The sequence below is a fragment of the Suncus etruscus genome, chromosome 15, assembly GCF_024139225.1.
Source record: "Suncus etruscus isolate mSunEtr1 chromosome 15, mSunEtr1.pri.cur, whole genome shotgun sequence".
Classification (NCBI taxonomy): Eukaryota; Metazoa; Chordata; class Mammalia; order Eulipotyphla; family Soricidae; genus Suncus; species Suncus etruscus.
The window spans coordinates 28,504,078-28,520,041 of record NC_064862.1 but is presented as its reverse complement, the minus strand read 5'-3'; the positions used below and the strand labels follow the sequence as shown (position 1 = coordinate 28,520,041).

At 44.1% G+C, this 15,964-nt stretch overlaps 1 protein-coding gene and 1 non-coding gene across 2 annotated transcripts in view; both read right to left on the bottom strand.

Annotated features, from left to right (window-relative positions):
- Positions 1–15,964, bottom strand: part of SGSM1 (small G protein signaling modulator 1) — a 667,483-nt gene that overhangs the window by 535,567 nt on the left and 115,952 nt on the right. The gene's annotated exons all lie outside the window — the stretch shown is intronic.
- On the bottom strand, positions 12,992–13,098 carry LOC126031587 (U6 spliceosomal RNA). The gene has a single exon (XR_007503420.1). It is a non-coding gene; the product is annotated as a U6 spliceosomal RNA (small nuclear RNA).

The window sequence follows — 15,964 nt, the reverse complement described above, 5'->3', positions numbered from 1 at the left end:
CCAAGGGACATTATCTCTATAATGTCCCCAATAGTTACTGTGCCTATGCAGGGGGAAAAAGAAAAATAAGCACAAAATAATCCTTTTATACACATATATATTTTTTGCACTCCGGCATGGTTTGATTTCAGGACCGAGACTATTGTGTGGTGCTTGTCTTTATTGCTGTAGTGCTCACTGGATATTTTATCTGATATTTCTTTCTGTATGGTTGTGGTGTTTCAATTACCTTTTTCCTGTCCTCTCTAAAACTGAGGTTGAAAGCCTCTAGAAGGACTCCGACCATTTTTAGCTTATTTGATTTTTATTTTATTTATTTATTTATTTATTTACCCCATTCTATTGCTTTTCTTTCCTTCAAACAAAACCACATAACTTGAATTATCTAGCTCCGCCTCTCAAACAGAGGGGGAAACAAGGGAGGGTACCAGGACCAAACAGATATATGATCACTAATAGTAAGCTAGACAAAGAGGGGACCACCTACTCTAGCAGCCCGGGGGGTGATGGTGGGGGATATGGGTTGCAGGAAGGGAACGGGGATGGGGGGACTACAAATTTGGTGATGGTATCCCCTGATCCAATGTTAATATGTAACTAAAATAAAACTGTGAAAGATATGTAAGCCAATATGGTCAAAATACAATTTTTTTTTTTTTGGTTTTTGGGCCACACCCAGTAATGCTCAGGGGTTACTCCTGGCTATGCGCTCCTGGCTTGGAGGACCATATGGGACGCCGGGGGATCAAACCGCGGTCTGTCCTAGGCTAAAGCTGGCAAGGCAGACACCTTATCTCTAGCGCCACCATGCTGGTCCCTGGTCAAAATAAAAATTAAAAAAAAAAATGGCCAGGAGGAGCCCCGATGCCTATTGAATCCTGTTTGGAAGATCCTCAAAAAAAAAAAAAAATCAAACCAACAACTACAAAACCCCACACAGGGGCCTGAGCAATAGCAAAGCAGATAGGGCATTTGCCTTGCACACAGCCAACCTGGGTTCAATCCCCAGCATCCCATAAGGTCCCCCAAGCCTGCCAGGAGTGATCCCCAAGCATAGTTGGGTATGGCCCAAAACTGAAAACAAAACAAAAAAAGTATGTAAATATATAATTGAAAGTTACTGAGAGTAAATCTAAAAAAAAATTACAATGTTAATTATGCAGAAGTATAGATATATTAGCCAGTGTTATGGTAGTAATCATTTACTATATCAAATCTACTAAAATATATTAAATAAAAAGTAATTGACAGGGGCTGAAGTGATAGCATAGTGGCAGGGTGTTTGCCTTGCAAGTGGCAGACCTGGGTTCGGTTCCTGGTATCCCATATAGTCCCCCCAAACCTGCCAGGAGTGATTTCTGAGTGAAGAGCCAGGAGTAACCTCTGAGCACCACAGGTGTGACCCAAAACCAAAATATATATGATAAATAGCCTTTGCTACTCTGAAGCTATAAAATGGAGGCTCTGAAGTGGCTGTAGACCATGGTCAGGGGTTAGAAGGAAAACTTCTAATTTACAGGAAAAACATTTAAGTTTGCTTGAATCTGCATCGTCTCAGAGTTGGGCAAGCAGCTAGCTCTCTTCAGATGCTCAGATGGACAGCATCCTGAAGGGAACCTATTCTGAAGGATAGTTGTTGAAAGAGTAAATGGAAGAGATCCTCAGCAGGTAAAAAGCAGTGTACCCGCAAACCGCCTGACTGTTCAATAGTCAATGCTTTCAAACTCCAATCACCCTGAAGTATTTTTCTGCAATCGTTTTTCTAAACAAGTCCTCAGCTATACAACAAGGCTCTTCCCCAGATTAGAGAATCCATCCTAAAGAGTCCATCATCAAGCCCAAGTCCCAGGGAAGGGCTCATCAGCTTCTTGGTCCTCAGAATACTAACAAGTTCCTGAGTAGATGGGGGTATCTCTGGACCTCAGTGTCCCCAAGCTGGCCTGAGAGGACTGACTGGGCATGAGCATGTGCGTTGGAGGAGCTGCAAGTGCCCTGTGACTGTAAGGAGGAGCCATGGGTCTGTGAGGAGAAGCCCAGGGACAGCCTGAGGCCACCCTGGGTCTGGGAGCCCGAACCCCACTGGGGGACTCCAAAGCACTGTCATGGAGCTGCTGAAGTTTCACATCTGGCTCGAGAGACATCGACACCTCAAATCAGGACAAGGAAGCAGGAAGAATGCGAATTTCGAGGAAATGACAGTGTTCAGGGGTTACTCCTAACTTTCCGCTCAGAAATCATTCTTGGCAGGCTGGGGTGGGAGCAGAATGACCATATGGGATGCTGGGGATTTAACTTGGGTCTGTCCTGGTCAGCAGTATGCAAGGCAAATGCCCTACTGCTGTGCTATCTCTTAGCCCCCAGGAGTAATTTCTGAACCCAGAGCCAAAAGTAACCCCTGAGAGCCTCTGGGCATGACCCAAACCCCCAAAAAACTCCTATAATCATTGCAGCACTGTTCGTAATAGGCAGAATCTGGAAACAACCCAAGTGCCGAGAACAGATGAGTGGATAAAGAAACTATGGCTCATCTATACAATGAAATACTACTCAGCTGTTAGAAAAAATGAAGTCATGAAATTTGGATAGATTTGGAGAGTATTATGATGAGTCAAATGAGTCAAAGGGAGAAGGACAGACATAGAATAATGAGTCGTTTGCAGAGTATTTAAAAAAAAAAGCATAGTATGAGAATAATACCCAAAGACAACAGAAATGGAGGGAATGCAATTAGGTCTATAATAGTTGGACATGATCACTCTGGTCAAGAACTGGGTGTTGAAAGGAGGTAAAATGATTAGGAATGATCTTCTTTCAGTAATAGAATTACAAACCAAGGTGCCTAAAAGAAAAAAATTGTCTGCCAAAGAAGCATGCTGGCAAGGGGGAGGGGGAGGACAAAAATTTTTATGGAGACTGGGCAAAGTAGTGGAAGGAAGTGAAAACCAATAAAGGGTGTTGGAACACTATGATTGATATTTAACTACCAACATTTTTTTTAACTGTGCATCTCAGAGTGACTCAATTTAAAAAAGAGAGAGAGAATGAAGGCCAGTGAAATAGCATAGCAGCTATGGAAGGAGCTTGCCTTGTATGTGCTAGTCCCCAGCATAACACAAAGTCTATTCATTTAAGTTTCTAATCTAAATTTTTTCTCTTTTTGCAGTGCTCAGAATCCAACCCAGGGCCTCACCTACGTAAATCAAGTTCTACTGAACCAAATATCTAACTTTTAATGTTTTGTTTTGTTGGGAGTTTGGGCTGTACCCAGCTGTGCTAGGGGCTCACTCTTGTTTCTGAATTCAGGGATCACTCCTGGAAGTGCTGGGGGTAGGAGTGGGGGACCACATGTGTCACTAGGTTGTTTGTTTTGATTTTGGTTTGGGAAACACCCAGTGAATTTCACGAGTTACTCCTGGCAGAGCATGGAGGACCATGTGGAGTGCCAGAAATGGAACCTGGACTGCCTGCTGTACTATCTCTCTAGCCCCCCGAAAGGGGGTCAGATGCATGTCAGGTAAATGACATAACCCAGTACTATTTCTCAAGTTCCCTTAACCTTATTTTAATATTTTTTAAATTTTGGTTTTGTTTTATGGGCCACATTCATAAAACACACACCAGGCAGTGCTCACAGCTTACTCCTGGTTCTGTGCTCAGAAACTGCTCCTGGTCTAGGGACCATAAAGAGTGCCAAGGATTGAGCCCCAAGCAAGGGTGCAAGGGTGCAAAGCAAGCACCCTACCGGCTGTAATATCATTGTTTCAGCCCTTTAGCCTCAGTTTTAAAATGTATTTTCTTTTCCTTCCTTCCTTCCTTCCTTCCTTCCTTCCTTCCTTCCTTCCTTCCTTCCTTCCTTCCTTCCTTCCTCCCTCCCTCCCTCCCTTTCTTCCTCCCTCCCTCCCTCCCTTCCTTCCTTCCTTCCTTCCTTCCTTCCTTCCTTCCTTCCTTCCTTCCTTCCTTCCTCCCTCCCTCCCTCCCTTTCTTCCTCCCTTCCTTCCTTCCTTCCTTCCTTCCTTCCTTCCTTCCTTCCTTCCTTCCTCCCTTTCTTCCTCCCTTCCTTCCTTCCTCCCTTCCTTCCTCCCTTCCTTCCTTCCTCCCTTCCTTCCTTCCTTTCTTCCTTCCTTCCTTCCTTCCTCCCTCCCTCCCTCCCTCCCTCCCTTCCTCCCTCCCTCCCTCCTTCCCTTCCTTCCTCCCTCCCTCCCTCCCTCCTTCCCTTCCTTCCTCCCTCCCTCCCTCCCTCCCTTCCTTCCTCCCTCCCTCCCTCCCTTCCTCCCTCCCTCCCTCCTTCCCTTCCTCCCTCCCTCCCTCCTTCCCTTCCTTCCTCCCTCCCTCCCTCCCTTCCTTTCTTCCTTCCTCCCTCCCTCCCTTCTCTCTCTCTCTCTCTCTCTTTCTTCCTTCCTTCCTTTCTTTTTTCTTTTGTTTTTGGGACACACCTGTGTCACTCAGGTGACACTCCTGGCTATGCGCTCAGAAATCACTCCTGGCTTGGGGGACCATATTGGACACCGGGGATCAAACCGAGATCTGTCCAGAGTCAGCCGCATGCAAGGCAAAAGCTCTGCTCGACTGCTGTGCTATCGCTCTGGTCCCTTAAAATGCATTTTTTATTCCCTCTACTTCTCATGGAAAATATAGTAAACACAGTCCCACATACTGCATTTGCTCAGCTTTCCAGATGCAGTTTCTGTTGTTTTTAGAGCCCACCAGGAAGAGGGCTCAGAGGAGTCAGCCACTCCGAGATCTACAGCTCTATGGCTACCTGGCTTTGTCCTGTTCTGCTTTTTGAGTGCAAGGTCTCTCTGTGAATAAATGACAAAAGACAATAAGTATATCAGGCGTTAGCTGTGATCACTGATTATAATATAAGTTATAAGGATTCAAGAGCTCAGACCACAATTGGCCTCACTAGTAGAAAAAGATACTAGGTATTTTATTGCATAATCATCAACACTCATCACATCCTTTTTTTCTTTTTTCTTTTTTAGTAATACCAGCACAATTTAAAAAAAAAAGCTTTACATAATGGTCACACACCCCACTGTTAAAAAAACAACTTAGCATAAACTGTAGAAATACCTACAGAGGAGGAGTGGTTAAAGGAAAACAGATCTGGAAAAAAACACCTGGATCAAATCTTCATAGAGTCTATAGGTGGAGCACAATCTCATTAGCCCATTTTCTAAACTAAAAAAAAAAAAGTAGATTAATCCTGAAGATTAACTGAGATGAAGCATGAATGCCCCTTCCCCCAGTGCCCTGGAGTGCACAATTCCAAGTCCCCCAAAACCCAACAACCAGTAAGATAATGCATGAACACACTTCCCCCAAGAAATGCTGAGTACTTGACAGAGTTTAGTCTCAAAGATTGCCAAGCCCTTAGAAATACAACACATCTTTTCTCAAATGGAGAAACTTGGTTCAAATCCTGGTGCCCCATGCGGTTTCCCAAGCACCACCAGGAGTGACCCCTCAGTATCTCCAGATGTGACTCAGTCCCCCACCTTACAGTGAACTGCTGTATAGAAAGACTTCAGGGCTCTTATTCCAGCTATATGCAGTTATGCTTTCACAAATGTTCATGTTATGCCCAAACTTATCAGGCACCGTCATGGCATTGAGTAGATATAGTTGAGCAAAAAGAGACACATGGGCCTGAGTGACATTTGTATATTATAATTCACGAGCATCCCCCTCACTCCCTCAAGAACCTGGCCCTCTGCTAATGTTCCTTTTCCAAGAGAATGACACAATCCAGCTGCACACATCTAAAGTCCTAAGAGGTACCATTCACCGGTCTCTCACCAAATCTTGAAAAGATGACCTCAGGTGTCTCAAGTTCACCCACCCAGCTTCATTTTCACTGTCATGTTCTAGGCTACCATTCTTCTCACCTGAACAGCAAAAGTGGCTGGATCAGTCTAGCTGTCGTTTTAAGTCACAGCTAATATATACTGTCATATGCTGTCTGTCATCATGAGACCTTTTAGAAACCCAGATCTCTCATTATCCTTGGTCTTACAGGAATGTCAGGTTTGATCCTTGGCACTTCCTGGTCTCCCAAGCATTGCCAGGAGCACCAAGCTGAGAGTTGGCCCTTGAGCACTGGTAGATCTATCTCCAAAACTAAAAGAAAAAAATTTTAACTAGTTCCCCATTCTTCTCAGATTAGACTAAACTCTTTTGGGGGCTCAAAATAATGGGGAACCCATCTAGCAATGCTTAGGGCTACTCCTGCATCTGTACTCAGGCTTGCCTCCTATGGGTGCCCAGAACAGTGCCTGGGACCAAACTGTGCTCAATCACACACAAGGCAAGCATTTTGCCTTACATCCTGTACTATCTTTCCAACCCAAAAGACCAAACTCTTCATCTTAATTTATAAAGTCTTGCATGATCTGGCCTCTACTTCTTCCTATTTTGCAACCACCCTCTCCACCATCTCTCTTGTTACATAGCTATTTCAAATTCTTTTACCTGTGTCACATGCAAAAAGCCCTTTTGTATCCCAGGGCCTTTGTATTGGTTTTGATGTCACAGCTGACAAAGTATTGTCTTCAAATCATGACTGTTTTAAATAGAAAAGTGAAGATAGGGGCCAGAGAGATAGCATGGAGAAAAGGTGTTTGCCTTGCATGCAGAAGGTCGGTGGTTCAAATCCCGGCATCCCATATGGTCCCCTGTGTCTTCTAGGAACGATTTCTGAGCGTAGAGCCAGGAGTAACTCCTGAGCACTGCCGGGTATGACCCAAACCCTCCCCCCCCCAAAAAAAGTGAAGATAATGCTTTTCTTTTGCAGTTAAGCAGAAAGAATTGACTGACAGTGTGAACAGAGCTTTTGAACAAGGTACTTCCATTATTTCTTGACTTACTTAGATCAGAAAAGAAATTCCCTCGATAAGTAGCTATGGTATATCCATCCTATAATAGGTAGGCATTTGAAAAAGTATAAAATATAAGGTATAAAATATACTTGTATTTGCATTTTCACCTTTGTCATAATCTGGGTGCAGAAACAAGTCGCATGTACAAAATAGTACTGTGCCAGTGTAAGAATAAATGTGATAGAATACTCCCCTTCTCTTTAAGAAAGCATAAGCATGAGGCTGGGGCGATGGCGCAGGGCATAAGGCATCTGCGTTATACGTGCTAGCCTAGGACGGACCACGGTTAGATCCCCCAGCGTCCATATGTTCCCCCATGCCAGGAGCGATTTCTGAGCGTATAACCAGGAGTAACCCCTGAGCGTCAATGGGTGTGGCCCAAAAACCAAAAGAAAAAAAAAAAAAGAAAGCAGCAGCAGATGAGATGAGGGGTATGGGATGGAACCAGAACAGATAGATTCTGTAGAAAGGAATCATATACCTTCTTCTGTCAAGTCCAGGAAGAAAAACTCATGCAGAAACACATGCAGAGCTATGTGTTCAGATGATAACTTTGAAATGTTTGTACTCATCTCTTGCTTCTGACTCTCAGACTGAAGAGACTACTGTATCTTTTTCTATGTTTCTAAGAGAAAAATAAAAGACAGACAAAAAGCACACATTTGGGGGTGGGGAGAGTACAGGGATTAAGGTGCTTGCCTTACAAGCAGCAGACCCCCGTTTGATTCCTAGCACTGCATATGGTTCCTTGAGCATCACCAGAAGTGATCCCAGAGCACCAAGCCAAGATTAAACCTGAGCACAACCAGGTGTAACCTAGAAACAAAATACAGGGGCTGGAGCAATAGCACAATGGGTAGGATATTTGCCTTGCATATGACCAATTGGATTTGATCCCTGTTTTCCCATATGGTCCCCTGTGCCAAACTAGAAGTAATTCCCGAGTGCAGAGCTGGATAAACCCTTAGTATCTCCCGTGTGGCACAAAAACCCAAATAAAAGACAGGAACTTAGCCCATCAAATCTACCTTAAATACATGGTATGTCAGGGGGCCAGAATGAAAGCACGGCGGTAAGGCGGTTGGTTGCCTTGCATGCGGCTGACCTGGGACGTTCCAGGCATCCCATATGATCTTCCGAGCCTGCCAGGAATGACTTCTGAGCATAGAGCCAGGAGTAACCCCTGAGCATCACCAGATGTGGCCCAAAAACAAACAAATAAACAAAACCGTGGTATTTCAGGGACATGAAATACCATGAAATCCATGTCTCAGTTCCAAGGGCTAAAATGGTCAGAGTGTGGAGCCATAGAGATAGAAAAACAAGGAAGTGTGGTTGGCCACAGTGAAAGGAAAATCAGACTACAGTGAGAATCCACCTCATACCCAACAGGATAGCTACTACTGTTAAAACTAAAGTTGATAGGAGCCAGAATGATAGCACAGCAGGTGGGCATTTGGCTTGCATGCGACCAACCTCGGTTCAATCCCTGGCATCCTATGGACCCCTGAGCCTGCCACAAGTGATTTCTAAGTACAGAACCAGGAGTAACCCTGAGCATAACCGGTGTGAACTCCCCCCCCCCCAATAGCAGAATTGCAAGCATTGGGAGGGATGGAGAGAAGTTAGAATTCTTGTACACTAATGGTAAATAAGTCTGACATGAATGGAACTCAGCTTCACTTTGTATAGAGATAACTGGTCATTCATTACTAGTTGGTATCTCCCAAACAGTATTTAGGGGTTCTAGGGGACTACACCATTGGAAGTTGCATTGGAACTGGGCTAGAAGTTTCAGTGTTTGAGACCTGCAATGCTGGGGGTGACTCCAGGGACAAATTCAGTGGTGCTCAAGAGGAATTTGCAGTGCCAGGGATAAAACTCAGGATCTTATGCTCTGTTTTGACCCCTGAGTAAGTCATTAATTCTACAACTTCTATTTAAGAAAGAACAAAGGTGAGCGGAGGCTCATAGATTAGAGTCAGGTATGAAAAAATGTGAAAAGTTGGATAGAAAGACTGGAGCAATAGTTCAGCAAGTAAGGTGCTTGCCTTGCATATGGCAGACCTGGGTTTGATTCCTGGTATCTCATATGGCTCCCCCAATCCATCAGGACTAAGTCCTGAATACAGAGCCAGGACTAACCTCTGAGCATCACCAGGTGTAGCCCCAAAACAAATAAACAAACAAACAAAAAACCAAATAGAAAAAGGCTGGCTAGGGTTGCTGGTTCCTGGAAAAAACATCTGACTTTGCCACCTTAGGCTCCTCCCTTCCCAGAGTCTTGGAGACAAGGGTTGTGTGACAAATAGAGAGAGCCCATAAAAAGAGACACTCTTTCTCTGAGCACTGTAAGTTCATTTCTCATTCTGTTGCCTTTGTCAAAGACTAGCTAAATCATCTGTTGAATCCTGGTACTAGAGAATTGCTGGATGGCATGAGCCATTAGGCATTTAATGAGGAACAGATTGTATTTTATAAACCTTGCAACGCTGGGAAGTCAAGAAATTATCAGGGGCTGGAGCTATAGCACTCTGTAGGATGCTTGCCTTGTACATGGATGATCTGGGTTTGATCCCAAGCACCCCATCTGGCCCTCAGACCCCACCAAGAGTAATCCCTAAACACAGTTAGGTGTGGCCCCAAAATCAAGCCTCAATAAAAGTAGTAGTGGCAATGGTCAATTTCATGGATGTCAGTTTTATCAGTTAAAATTGCTATATGGCCAGAGCGAGAGGATAGCAGTAGGGTGTTTTCCTTGCATGTGGCCTACCTGGCATGAACCTGGGTTCGATTCCAGCATCCCATATGGTCCCCCGAGCCTTCCAGGAGCGATTTTTGACTGCAGAGCCAGGAGTAACCTCTGAGCACTGCTGGTGTGCCCCCCCAAAAAAACCCCCCAAAAATTGCTATTTGTGAATGATGTAAAGAAAACATGATGCTGCCTTCAAGGCCTTGGTATGTGTTATTTGAAATTACAACTCCATTCATAATAACCACTCCTGAATAACCCAGTCTCTCTTGGTTGTTTGAACCATACGTGAATATAAAAAAAAAATAAAAACAGTGTTTACTCTTATTCAAGGATGGAGCCTCTGCTTTGGCAATGGCCACATTCAGGGCAAGATGATTCTTTGTTGTGAGAACCTTCCTGTCCAAGGACTGAAGAAGCACCTCTGAACTCTATAAAACAAGTTTTTAGTACATATCTCTGGTTGTCAACCCAGATATGTCTCCAGACATTGCCACACCAGGCTGGAGAGATGGTAGGAGCGGTAAGGCCAGGCCTTGCACACAGCTGACCTAGGTTTAATCCTCAGCACCCCCGAAAGCACAGAGCCTAGGAGTATGCTCTGAGCACTGCTGAAAATGACCCTAAGCCCCAAACAAAACCAAACATATTGTTAAACCTCCCTTTGGGTACAAAAATCGCCTTCTGTGGGGAACCTCTGAGGCCTCTAGGGACATTCTCAGAGACCAGGACCCCCATAAGGTTAGAGCTGGACCTCAGGACTTGGCACAGTGTGGGGACTCAGAGCTTCCACATCCTTGTCAGGTTCAGGTCACCAGACTTAACTGACTTATTTTTTTGTTTGTTTGTTTATGGGCCACACCCAGGGATACTCAGGGGTTACTCTAAGCTATGCGCTCAGAAATCGCTCCTGGCTTGGGGGACCATATGGGATGCCAGGGGATGGAAATACAGTCCATCCTAGGCTAGTGTGAGCAAGGCAGACGCCTTACCGCTTGCACCACTGCTCCGGCCCCTTAACTGACTTCTATTTATTTAATTGGGGGGGGTTGTTTGTTTATTAGTTTGTTTGCTATTTTGGGCCTCATTGGTATGCTCAAGGCCTTCTCCAGATCTGAATTCAGGATCACTCCTGGTATGCTCAGCTGTGGTATCCTATCCTTCAGTCTTAGGTGGGAAACTTTTTTTTTGGGGGGGGGGACTCTTAATTGTTTTGTTTCCTTTTTCTTTTTTTTTCTCTTTGTTTTGGGACCACACACATTGGTGCTCAGGGGTTACTCCTGGCTCTGCCCTCAGAAATCGCTCTTGGCAGGCTTGGGGACCATGCTGGGGATCAAACCCGGTTCCATGGGGCCGGAGAGATAGCATGGAGGTAAGGCGTTTGCCTTTCATGCAGAAGGTCATTGGTTCAAATCCCGACATCCCATATGGTCCCCTGAGCCTGCCAGGAGCAATTTCTGAGCGTAGAGCCAGGAGTAACCCCTGAGTGTGACCCAAAACCAAAAAAACAAACAAAAAAACTCAGTTCCGCCCATATTTCTGGTCCCTTAATGTTATCATTTAGACAGTACAACTTTCTTTAAAATTTTTTCAGCATGCAACATAGAACTATCTGTGATGCCCCATTAGGCAGGTTGTGAGTAGATGAGTTCTCCTCTGTGGTATGTTTCTAATGTGGATTTCTATTGCATGTTAGCAGGAGCAATGCTGGTCAATGTGTTTCATTATGTGCTGGAACTCAAGCCAGCTTATATGTTTTGAATTTGTGTCTGACAAAGTCTCAACTATGATGGGGTTTATTAAAAGGATGACCCTCAGGCTAGAGCAATAGCACAGCAGCAGGGCATTTGCCTTGCACGCTGCCGACCCAGGACGAACCCAGATTCAATCCTTGGCAACCCATATGGTCCCATGAGCCTGCCAGGAGTGATTTCTGAGCACAGAGCCAGGAGTAACCTCTGACCGTCACCGGGTGTGACCCCAAAACTTAAAATAGTTACATTTTATGATTACCAATGATTCTTAGGATTAAATGCGTTTTCTCAGTGTATGTTGCACTGCTGTCTTTACATGCTTCTGTAAATATTTGATCCACCTCTTTATTAGCATGCCTCTGTAAATGTACATGGGTGCATATTTTTGATTTTCACTTTATATTTACTTTGCTTTTTCGTGCATATCTGGTGATGCTCAGCACTTAAGCTTGACTTTGCATCCCGAAATTACTCTTGGCCAACATTCAGGTACCATAGGTGGTGCCAAGGATGAAACTTGGGTTGGCTGCATTCAAAGCAAATGCCTTACTTGCTGTCCGATCTCTACTGCCTCAGTCTCCTGTCAACATCTTTAAAAGAAGCAAGAAAATTCCAGTAGCAGTGAGCACACTTAGCATCCTTACTTACCTTTTTTTTGTTTGTTTGTTTTTGTTTTTGGGTCACACCCGGCGGTGCTCAGGGGTTACTCCTAGCTGTCTGCTCAGAAATAGCTCCTGGCAGGCACGGGGGACCATATGGGACACCGGGATTCGAACCAACCACCTTTGGTCCTGGATCGGCTGCTTGCAAGGCAAACACTGCTGTGCTATCTCTCCGGGCCCTTACTTACCTTTTAATACTTCTTTTTTTGTTGTTTTTGGGTCACACCCAGCAGCGCTCAGGGTACTCCTGGCTCTACGCTCAGAAATCACTCCTGGCAGGTTCGGGGGACCATATGGGATGCCGGATTTGAACTACCATCCTTCTGCATGCAAAGCAAATCCCCCCCCCCCCTCCTTTTAATACTTTTAATACTTCTTATCTTTGTGGCAACTTCAGCTTCTGGGAGTACAGTTGCTTCCAGTATTAGGGGAAAAGTGGCACAAGGTGGTCCCAGAATATTTTACTGGGACTGAAAGTTAGTAAAGTGCAAACAAGTAGGCTCGAATATGATGTTTGGCATAGGAGAGACACTTCAAAGGAGTTTTCATTCACTAGTCTGGTCTGGACCGATGAGCACCACATGGAGTAAGGAAATTATTCTGAAAAATTGAGAGTAGGGAAAAAACTTGCATATAGTGGAATTGTATACATGAATGAAATATGCATAAGATAATATAAAAAGGCAACTGGCATCACCATATTTTACTCTTAGTATTGACATTTTACAAAATTGTACAGTTTTCAAATTAACACATTAATTTGAGAGATATTGCTATTTGGAACTATAGAGACCATTTGGATGTTGCCCCATTTTCTTGATCAGATTTGGGTTCCCAAATTGCAGCTTGTTATACTCTGTTTAAATCGCTTCCAATCCATGATAGTTACTTTGATTATCTTTTGGTGATATCGTTTGAAGAGACTTTGTCAGGCATTATTTTAAAGATATGGAATGCTTCACGAATTTGTGTGTCATTCTTGTGCAGGGGCCATGCTAATCTTCTCTGTATCATTCCAATTTTAGTATATGTGCTGCCGAAGTGAGCACTGTCAGGCATTCTGTAGAAATGATCTCCCTTTGATATTTTGTGATGTCTTTTCACTATCATATTTTATTAAGATAAAAATATGTGGTAAATATGTGTAAAATATGTGTAAAATATGTGGTAAGATATCACAGAAATAACTTTCTCTACACAGATACACTACACTTGAAACCAACATGACATATTTATGGCAGTTTTAACCCTAACACCTTAATAAAAATACACACGACATTCTCCAGCAAATAAAAGCCTAGCCACCTAGGAATATCCACTAGGAACCCCAAAATGCCATGCAGAAAAGCCTTCTGCATTTTGATGTTCATGGCAGTACAACTTACAGTAGGCAGAATCTGGAAATAACCTAAGTGCCTAAGAACTGTTGAATGGCTCAAGAAAATGCAGCTGTTAGGAAAAATGAAGTCATGTATTTGCTTATATATATAGAGAGATTAATATGTTGAGTGAAACCATCAGAAAGAGAGGGTTAGAATAATCTCATGCATTTCAGGATATAAAAAAAAAAAAGACAGACAGGGACCGGAGAGATGGCATAGCATGCCTTGAACGCAGTAGACCCAGGAAGGACGCTGGTTCGAATCTGGTCATCCCATGTGGTCATGCTTCCCTTATTTGCTATATGTTTGAATTTGAATACTTTGACTGCCCTGTATATGGAATTTTTTTTCACAAAACAAGCAAGACTGTTCAAGCTAAAACAATCATTACCCACCCCTCAGAAACCAGTTTCTCCTAACCAGACTGTCCTAAAAATTCTTCATTTCTAGATTTATGTTATAATGGCAGTTTAGGAGGCTTTGTGTGATTAAAAATAATTATGAGTACTATTGAAAGCAAAAGTAACAGACCAGAGGAATAGGACTATGGGTAAGGTGCTTGCCTTGCATGCAGTCAATTCAAGTTTGATCCCTGGTACCCATTATGATCCCCAGATTACAGAGCCAAGAGTAAATAAGCACTGAGCATTACTAGTATGCCAGAGGTCAGTGTGGCCCCCAAAATAAATAAAAGCAAAAGCAAGAGAGGTCCAGAGATATCTGCCCTGTAAGTTGCATGTTGAGAATGTGGCATTAAAGCCCTTTGGATGAACTTGGATGGTGGTGGATGGTGATGGAGGCCTTTTTCCTCCAGCCCAGGACCACATGTATCCAATTCCTCTCCAGCCAGCGGTCCCCAACTTCTGGATAGTGATGGGTAGAGAACTCACTCACAGGCAGGCTTCAGGAAATATCAGCTTTATTCATGCCTAGTCAACATGTGTGGCTTCTCTCATAACCTTTTATGCTGGATTCCTATTCATCCCTGTATTGTACCTTGTCCCTCAGCAATCTCCTCCTGCTTCTTTCTCCATCCTCCATCCATGCAAATCCCCCTTTTGTCCCTCAGGCCAAACCTTTATGTTACCTACCAAAGACCCCTCCCAGAAATGGGAGGTCTATTAGCAGGTAAGGTTACAAGAAGAATAGGGGATGGGGTAACAGAGAATGCACCTATGGCCACAGAGAAAGGACAGAGGATCAGAAATGATGCAAGTGTCCCCAAACTCTGAAAAGGCAAAGCAGTGTTGGATTCTCCAGTTTTAAATATCAAAAGAATCAGTACAGCTATACCAAGTTCAGCCATCATCACCTGCACAATGATGCCAACATACCTTTTCTCCATGGTAGTGAAGAGGGACACTCTCTGGGGAGAGTGAGAACTGCAGAGACATCTTGTGGCATGAGGGACTTCAGTTCTGTCATCTCAATCTTTAGTGACTTACCAAGCACAAAGAACTTCACCAAAGTTGGAATCAGGGTGGAAGAGATCAAAAAGAAAAGGTTATAGGGTTCAGCCAGAGAGGAGCTCTCAGACCTATTATTCTGCGTACTGACATAGTGTTTCCTTCACATCTCCTTCAAGAAGTATGGGCCAGCTTTCCTCTCACCATCAAGAAGATGCCTAATCGTCCTTTTCTGAACAGTGACAGTTCACCTGCCAAAAGCATTGATCAAAAGGGTTTGACAGCAGGGTCCAGTGTAGCTGGAGTATATTCTAGTTGCAATGAAAACTGGGCACAGACCATCTAACTCAATGTTTTTTTTCTACCATTGTTGACAATATACATGGTAGGAAGCTTGCAGAGGAGGAGCACAAGATGATGTACTAGAAATGTGGGAAAGACACATTGAAGTAGGGACCCTCTCTTTTGTTTTTGTTTTTGTTTTTGTTTTTGGGCCACACCCGGTGATGCTCAGGGGTTACTCCTGGCTGTCTGCTCAGAAATAGCTCCTGGCAGGCACGGGGACCATATGGGACAACGGGATTTGAACCAACCACCTTTGGTCCTGGATCAGCTGCTTGCAAGGCAAACACCGCTGTGCTATCTCTCCGGGCCCGGACCCTCTCATTTTAATGCCTGCAGTTGATCAGTCGTTGTAGGACAGGATGTTAACTCCACAGAGTTCAGGGAAAGTAGAAGAACCCATATCAAAGAAAGGGAGATGCATCTTGACTTACTGCTGCTGGTCTCCAGGTGATGGATGGAAACACACATGTGGGGCCTACTGGTCCCTGGAGGAGATTCCTGACTTTGCCTGGAAGGTGAGGTCTGGGGTTCTTCCACACACACACACACACACACACACACACACACACACACACACACACACACACACACACACACACACAAACACCCGTGGTGGGAAAGGGGGTGTCCAATTCAACCCACCAAGGCAGATTAGTAATGCTCTGGGTTTTCCTGGGTCTGGGAACCTGCCAATTGTGTTGAACTGAGGACCAAATTTTCTAAAAGATATGCCCTTCAGAACCACATATGGTATTATCCTGAAATGTCAGCTTTTTTCTTCC